This window comes from Rutidosis leptorrhynchoides, chromosome 4, assembly GCF_046630445.1.
Source record: "Rutidosis leptorrhynchoides isolate AG116_Rl617_1_P2 chromosome 4, CSIRO_AGI_Rlap_v1, whole genome shotgun sequence".
Lineage (NCBI taxonomy): Eukaryota > Viridiplantae > Streptophyta > Magnoliopsida > Asterales > Asteraceae > Rutidosis > Rutidosis leptorrhynchoides.
In genome coordinates this window covers 64,932,745-64,941,534 of record NC_092336.1, presented here as the reverse complement: position 1 = coordinate 64,941,534, position 8,790 = coordinate 64,932,745, and positions in this window count along the sequence as shown.

Genomic DNA, 8,790 nt, shown 5'->3' with positions numbered 1-8,790 from the left:
ATCCATTGCGTTTAAAATAAAGTGCATGTATTCTCAACCCAAAAATATAGATTGCAAAAGCAATTAAAAAGGGAGCAAATGAAACTCACCTTAGCAGCATATAAAGTCGTTCACCAAAATGTGACTGAAACTCGGATTACCAAATAACCGTAGATCTCAACCTAGAGAATATATGTTGGTCAATAAATGTCTATCAAGCTAGGTCTGGTCATAGTGTATCACAATCCTAATGCTCGAGATTGACATACAAAAGTTATCCAAAGTAGTTTCAAAAAGTCAATTTTGACAATAGTTCAACAAAACGAGACATACCTTATATAAGGAGTTATTTACTCGGTTGGTAATATTCAAAAATTCATTTTATCAATCTCGTAAACAAGTTGTTTAAATCTTAATTGCAGATTCAAAAGCAATTTCAATTAACGTCAATCATAATTCAGTTGATCATATCTTTTAATCCATTCATCGAAACTATTAGATATCTAAATGAAAAGTCATTGATTTTTCGCCAACTTTCCAAAAACATGCATATCATATACCTTTTACCAGTAATATATGTATTTAATTCGTGATTCATCATAAACTGTTTAACGACGAAATTTAGCATACAAGCATGTATAAATATATATACTCGAGCACTAGACATGGATACACAATTAATATATAAAAGATAAAATATGAGTGCTTACGTATCAATATTGAGATTCAATATTGTAGGAAAGTACATAGACGCAACGGAGATGATAAATACTAGGTTTGATTTACAAATATACCCCTGAACATTACCCATAACCTCCTTGGCAATAACCCATAATTTCCTTAGCTCTATCCCGCTTGAAAACCATTTTGAAAGTGACACGCTAATAACCTCGTCGTAGTATTTTATGTATATTACTAATTAATAATTAATAATACTAATAATTAATAAGATTAATAATAATAATAATAATAATAATAATAATAATAATAATTATAATAATAATAATAATAATAATAATAATAATAATAATAATAATAATAATTAAATAAGATAAATACGGAGTAATATATGATATGTGTGTGTAAATGAAACAGAACTCGACTGCAATTTATAGATGTGGCCTGATTTCAGACCCCATGCGATCGCATGAGTTTTCAGTGTTTTTGCCATGCGATCGCATGGCCGCCTTTTCCGTTTTTGTTTGCTAGTTCGTCGACATCAAATAGTGTTTTACTGTAGCAAAGTACGGTTTCACTGTAGCAAATAGTGTTTTACTGTAGCAAATAGTGTTTTACTGTAGCAAAGTCATTTTTACTGTAGCAAATAATGTTTTACTGTAGAAAAGTCATTTTTACTTGTACATATATGTATATACATACATATAATTGTTCATGAATCGTCGAGAGTAGTCAAAGGTAATTGTATATATGAAACAGTTCTAAAATTTTGAGAATCAATCTAACAGACTTTGCTTATCGTGTCGAAAACAGTAAATCATTTAAAGATAAAGTTTAAATTTGGTCAGAAATTTTCGGGTCATCACATTTTGCAAGGGATTGTCGTTCAAAGAAGGTAGAAGAAAGCAACACTGCTCAATCTAAAAGTGAAGATGAGTGGGATGTCGAGGCATTGATGGTAACTGATGAAGAAGAGTTATCACTTGCAGCTGTAAAACCAACACAGCTTGATCACAATCGTGATTGGATAGTCGATTCTGGTTGCTTAAACCATATGACGGGTGTCATACCCCCAAATAGGGCCGGGGGACTATGACTTCACAATATCACAACACAAGTATGGAAAAATGAGAACGACTCTATATGAGACATTTTATTTGATAACCAATGTACTAAAGCAGCGGAATGTACTAAGTCATTACAATTGTATACTTTAATGTTCTAATGCAATAATATGAATGTATATATGCGGACTCCAAAAGCGGTAAAGTCCAAATAGCAAATAAGCTTTAGCAATCTTCACATGAGATAAAACATGCTTAAAGTGTCAACCAAAATGGTTGAGTGAACAACATAGGTTTACCAAGTTTTTAGACAACAAGATTTAATTATAAAGTTTAATCAGTTCGGTAGTAGTGCTGGTGTATATGATATCGATACTAACCATAATTTACCCTAAACACATCATGTTCGTGTCGTGCATCATTATTATGTATCCATTGACCAACGGTCATCCGGATAGAGACGTCACTCTCCATAGCGCTATTCACAATAACTAAGCTTGCCTTTATACGTAGCAATTAACGATATCATGGTAGGGATTTAGCATGAATCAAAGCATGTTAGCAACAGTTTGAACTAATCAAAATAAAGTTTGAGTACTCGTGTCTAAGCGTAAAACAGTTTAAAAACAAGCATGTGTCTCACCCCAAAGTTGTAAAATAGTTAAGAAATAGTAAAAAGAGGGGCTATGAAGTTCACCTTAATAGCAGATAGATATTCCAGGCAAGTTATATGATCGGAGTGTTGAACACGAAGATCTCAACCTAGAGATATTATGTTCGATTAGTTAATGTCTAATAGACATAAAGTTTGTTTATTAATATAGCAAACTATATTAACAGTGACCGTTTTCGAGAAAGTTATATTTATATAAGTGATAATATACTTAGTGTTATTAATTGTTACTATATAATTAAGTGTATAAGTTATACTAATAATAGTATTATTATTTACTTTAATCAATTACTATGTATATCTATCAATATATGTTACGTATATAATTATATCTATGTGATACATACATATATATTCTTTATTATTATTATACATGTATGTCTTCAATACTACATGATATATATATATATATATATATATATATATATATATATATATATATATATATATATATATATATATATATATATATATATATATATATATAGTAGGTGTATGTGTTTATAACGACCCGTCCTTATCCACCTGGACGAAGTCATCAACATTTGGTCCCATTTCGATGATCAACTCCAAGTAATGTCCTTAAAATGAGCAAATGCACAGCGGAAGACTTAATTCGTACCTGAGAATAAACATGCTTAAAAGTGTCAACCAAAAGGTTGGTGAGTTCATAGGTTTATTATAACAATCATTTCAATATATTAATAGACCACAAGATTTCATAATCATAAACATAATACACTCGCAAGTGTATGTAAAGCATTCTAAGTGGTTGAGCACTTGGTAACCATACTTAACATTTAATCAACGTCGCATATTCCCTTTATTATGAAATCTCACTACACCGTACCAAGTGTAGTAACAAAACGAAGTACTGTGCAACCGTTGAATACTGGTCGTCCAGTCCGGTTGGGGTTGTCAGGCCCGATAGATCTATCAACAGGATTCGCGTTTACAATACCACATGTAAATAGTAGTTACCAAGCTACAGGGAAGTATGCCAGTGGTACAACTCAACGTAGAATATATTTTTAAGTACTTGTGTCTATTTCGTAAACATTTATAAAAGCAGCACATGTATTCTCAGCCCAAAAATATATATTGCAAAAGCAATTAAAAAGGGAGCAAATGAAACTCACCATACTGTATTTTGTAGTAAAAATACATATGACGGCATTTAACAAGTGCAGGGTTGACCTCGGATTCACGAACCTATATTTATATATATATATATATATATATATATATATATATATATATTAACACATATAATGGTAATCGAACAAATTTATGTATTATTAGTGAACTAATTGCTATTTTAATTATGTATTTCATTAATAACCTAATTAACTATATTTATTTTATATACTTTAGATAAATAATTAGTATTTATTATAAAAATATAATATAGTTTTGTTATATGTAATAAATATGGTTTTTATATAATTGATAGTTATTTGATAAAATAATAATGATAATCTTAATAAAAAAATATTGTTTTATTTTACAATAATAATAATAATGGTTATTAGGATAATAATATTGATACTAGTATTAATAATAGTAATAATAATATTAATGTCAAAATAATAATAATGATAGTGATAATATTAATTTTGATAAAAATGATAATTTTAATAATGATAAGAAAAATAATAAAAAAATACTTTTAATACTAATGATAATAAGTTTCAGTAATAACAACACTAATAATGATGATATTAATAAAAAAATTATATTAATGATACTAGTGGTCATATTAATAATGTTAACATAATAATAATAATATTACTTTTATTAATATTAGTAATATAATAATACTAAGTGATAATAATAACTAGTTATGATAGTGATATTATTAATAACAATGTTAATAATAATTATAATTACTATAATCATAATAACAATAATAAGTGATAAATAATAATAATAATAATGATTTTTGGTAATCAAATATACCTTCCAGAGATTTCTAAAAAAAATGCCCCATACCGGGCTTGAACCCACAACCTCTCGCCTAACCCACAACTCTCCAAACCACTGGTCTGTCTAATACTTTCTGTTTTATTTCACGGCATAAACATATATAATCAGTATTTATCTGTGCCTTCTTCTTCTTCATTTAAATCAATCACAGAATCATTCTCGGCCTAACACAAATAAACACTTCGGCCCAACATATAATTCGTTGGCCCAACAGTCTGTTCAATCCAATCAGTATTTGTTTGGCCCAACATGATTAGAGATTCGGTGTCCAAATATGTCACGATACATCAGAGATCGAATAAAACAAATAGAGTTTCGGTTTCAACTAATATTTGTACCATTTGTCTGCCACTAATTGCAGTTTCTCAAGAATTGATAAAACAATACATTTAAATATCCAACACGTCTTCTTCTTACTTCCTTGTTATTGTTTTAGTTGAACATTAATTGCAATAGCAGTTGGTTTAACGCGAGCAAATAGCAGGTAGTTGGTTCGATGATGGTGGTTTTAGACGGTTTACAAAGTGATGGAGTGTTCGATCCTAGTTGCAACCGAAAGAGAATAGTGAACCATGGTGGCCGATGGTTTAAGAGAGAGAAAAGAAAGGAGAGAGAGAGTGATGATTGTGAGGGTGATGATTGTTGTGGGTTTGGTGATGGTGGTCATAAGTGGTGATTGATGATGGCGTTTGGTGGTGATAGAAGGTGTTCGGTGGTGGTCTGTGGTGCTCGGTGAGGGTGGCCATGATGATGATTTGCCTTGGTTGTTCATATTGGGTTTTTGGTGGTCACTTGCGATGATTGAAACAAAAAACGGTTAGTAGCATTTAAGTGGTTAAATACATAGTTTAATGATGATAAGGTGATGGCGATTGTTTCGAAGATGGAAGATAATAGGATTACAATGGTTAATAACCGAAAAAGAAAGTGGGGTTTGTTGTGGTGTTGATGAACAAAATTATGTCGTGAAGGTGGTTGGGAGGTGGCGGTTCATAGCTGCACCAGGCTGCAGTTTGGGGTGATTGTTGGTTCGGTTATGATCAAACTGAAATGAAAATATGCAGCAGTAGCTAGTAGGGATGGTCATGGTTTTCGAAAATAATGGTTTAGGGTTTCGGTTTAATTCACTAATACAGAAGCAGCACGTTATACGGTGGTTTACGGATAAGAGGGAAAAAGTTACAATGGTGGTGATGCTTAGGTATCGATGGCAGATGGGATGGTGGTTTGGTTAAGGTGATCAAATAATGGATATATCTCTCTCTATTGTATTCATGTTGATGTGTGTATATATATTTATAATATAAAGATAGGGATCGTGATATAGCAAAACCAAAAATAGTATCAATCATATACAGTGATACATATTAATATCTATCAATCAATAATAGATTAGTATCCACAGTAACATGTTTAACACATTATGGATAAATTCAATATAAAACAATGATGCCACAGTGAAGCCATCGGCTTCTTGTCATAATTTAAAATCTATAGATATTTCAATTTACGGGCTGTTATAACGTGGTTCATTGCTAAACAGTATATCTAATAATCAAATACATTCATGAGTGCAAATGGTTCGTTGTAGTTGTGCAGAGAATAAAGAATCAAGTAGGATTTTGTCAATTGATAAATAGAACAAGTGGTGATATGATGAGAAATAGAAAGGGATACTTGTAGAAAGGAAATATATATATATTTTCAAATAATAATAATATCATATTTTATTTTACATAATAAATTCTAATAATTAAATCATGTAATATTTCAAATTATATTTCAAATTGTTATTATTATTCATATATTTAAATATATATGTATCTATTTACAATTAGTGGTTCGTGAATCGTCGAGAACAGTCAAAATTTTCCGGGTCATGACAGTACCTACCCGTTAAAGAAATATCGTCCCGAAATTTGAGTGAGGTAGTCATGGCTAACAATAAAAATATTTTCATGACGAATAAGAGTTGACAAAATAGGGTTTTATCAACCTTGAGTAATATTGATAAAATAATTGAGTTACTCGAAGCGTATGAGTGAAGCTATCACTAAATAGTGAAATGAGAAAGGTAAGTTTCGTCATAACTTTTGACGTTATCTCGATTGAATTCCGGAATTCAAGGGATTTAAAAGAAAATCTTGGAAATCTATAGGATTTGATTCTTCTGGATTTATGGAAAATTCGGATCCTCTTTAATTTAATGCGATTATCTGTCTCGATTGCTTTGTCTGGTATCTTCTCTATAAATGAACTTCTTTCGTTCCATTATTTTCACCACTTCCATACTTTCTTTCTTAGTTCATACATTCAAAAGATTGCGAAAATGCTTAATCCCATTCTAATCCTTGATATTTTTCTAATTATTAATTCTGCCATCCTTCTCTTCCACCAGAAAAATCTATTTACTTCTACTATTCCTTGGGTGATACTATTCTTAATTATATAGTATCTTTATATTGCTATTCGTATTAATATTTACGGTTTGTAACCTCCGTGTTGTTATTGGGCTTTATATTTTCTCTTATATTTTGGAGCTCTTTGCCTTTTTATTCTCCTCTCGACTCCTAGTAAAGCGAGTAATGGTCGAAAATTCGTAAGTATGGAGTTTCGAATGATTATAATGTTCTAAGTAGGAAGGAACGTGATAGCACAATTTGATTTTCAAATTTATCAAAATCACTGAGGATAGAACTATCAAGAATATACTTTCTTAATATGTTCAGAAGTTAAGTAGAATGACAGAGTTATGTAACATGGTACATGATGAGGTTATGATCTATGAATCATCATCACGCTTCATTAGAAATTTAGCATGACTTACTGTAATATAATCACGTTGGCCAAGCACATTATATTATACTAACTCATGCTTCAGTTCCGAACACTTCTCCACAATTCACTCATAATTTATACTTAGACTTTACAGAAGTTTCCAATATAATGGAATACAGATAGCACGAAGAGGTATATAATTTTGGACGAGAATATTTATGAAAATATCTTCAGAAATATCGGAGATATTTATAATGAAAGATACGATAGTATCTTTGAATATCTAAGATCAAAGGATGATGAAGACTATTGTTCGCAAGGGTTTAGAGTAAGGAGCAAGATATTCTCTAAAGATTTCATTGGACCCAGAATTACCTGGATTCTTTGAATATAGGGTTTGGTCCTTGCATTTATCCTTGGTCTCCTTCATGGTGTGCTCAATCCGATTTTCAGTACCAAATTTTCTATTGAACGTTCCTAACACTTCCTTCTTTATCATCAACTTTTGGCCATTAATACCATCTACAACATGCTGCTTCGTCAGCATTTTCAAAGTTAACGGATCTGGGTCATCGGTTATCAAATCGAGGTAGTTTCAGAAAAATTGTGTTTTAAAAGGTTCCCCAGTAACAATAAAAGAGCACACATATATATCAAAGTTATAATAAGGTTGTTTCGAACGAAAAGTAGAAGTTGACTTGTTGGAGTTGTGACAAAATTGGCTACTTTGGAAAGGGATTGCAAAGTGATTTTCGGTAGTAACATCGCCAAAGGAGCTAGCGCAGATACGTGTTAAACCTTTACTCAGGTTCCAAGAGTTTTTCAGGTGCATAACTATATGCATAGATCTTTTCTTCCGTAGATGAAGTGCGGTTGGTTCATCTTCTCGATTGAGGTATTTTCAAGAATCATGAAAGGTTTGAACGCAAATTGTAATCGTCAAGATACGAATGAGGTTTAAGATGAAAATCAAGTGGCAAACTTGAAGAATTGTTTAGTTTCATATGTTATAATCAATATTTTAATTCATTTTAATTGTCCAAAGTTAGCAGTCCAATAGTCCAATTGTCCAATAGTCCAATAAATTCATATATAATTTAATATATAATATTCGAATTAATTAATACGTATCGTGACCCGTGTACCGGTCTCAGTATTGATCACAACTCAAATCATATATATATTTTGGAATCAACCTCAACCCTGTATAGCCAACTCTAACATTCACATATAGAGTGTCTATGGTTGTTCCGAAATATATATATAGATGGGTCGATATGATAGGTCGAAACCTTGTATACGTGTCCCGTTATTTAAAGTACGTAAAATAAATACAGAAATTAAATGACGATAAATAAAATTGCGAGAATGTAAATTGCGAGAATGTAAATTGCGATAATTAAAATGTAACCAGTTAGCTAGGAACAGTTAGCTAGGAACAGTTAGCGTGGATTCTTAACAATATTTCAATTAGTTAGTTCGTTTGTTTCTAACAAATTTTACTTTGTCCGATGTTTTCTTCATTATGCCACTTGTTGGATTCTGATAGGTCAAAATCCAAATATGAAATTGAACGAAAATGGATTCTTCTGCGGTGATCGGATTCGTATCTTTGTGGATGTATGTAGGATA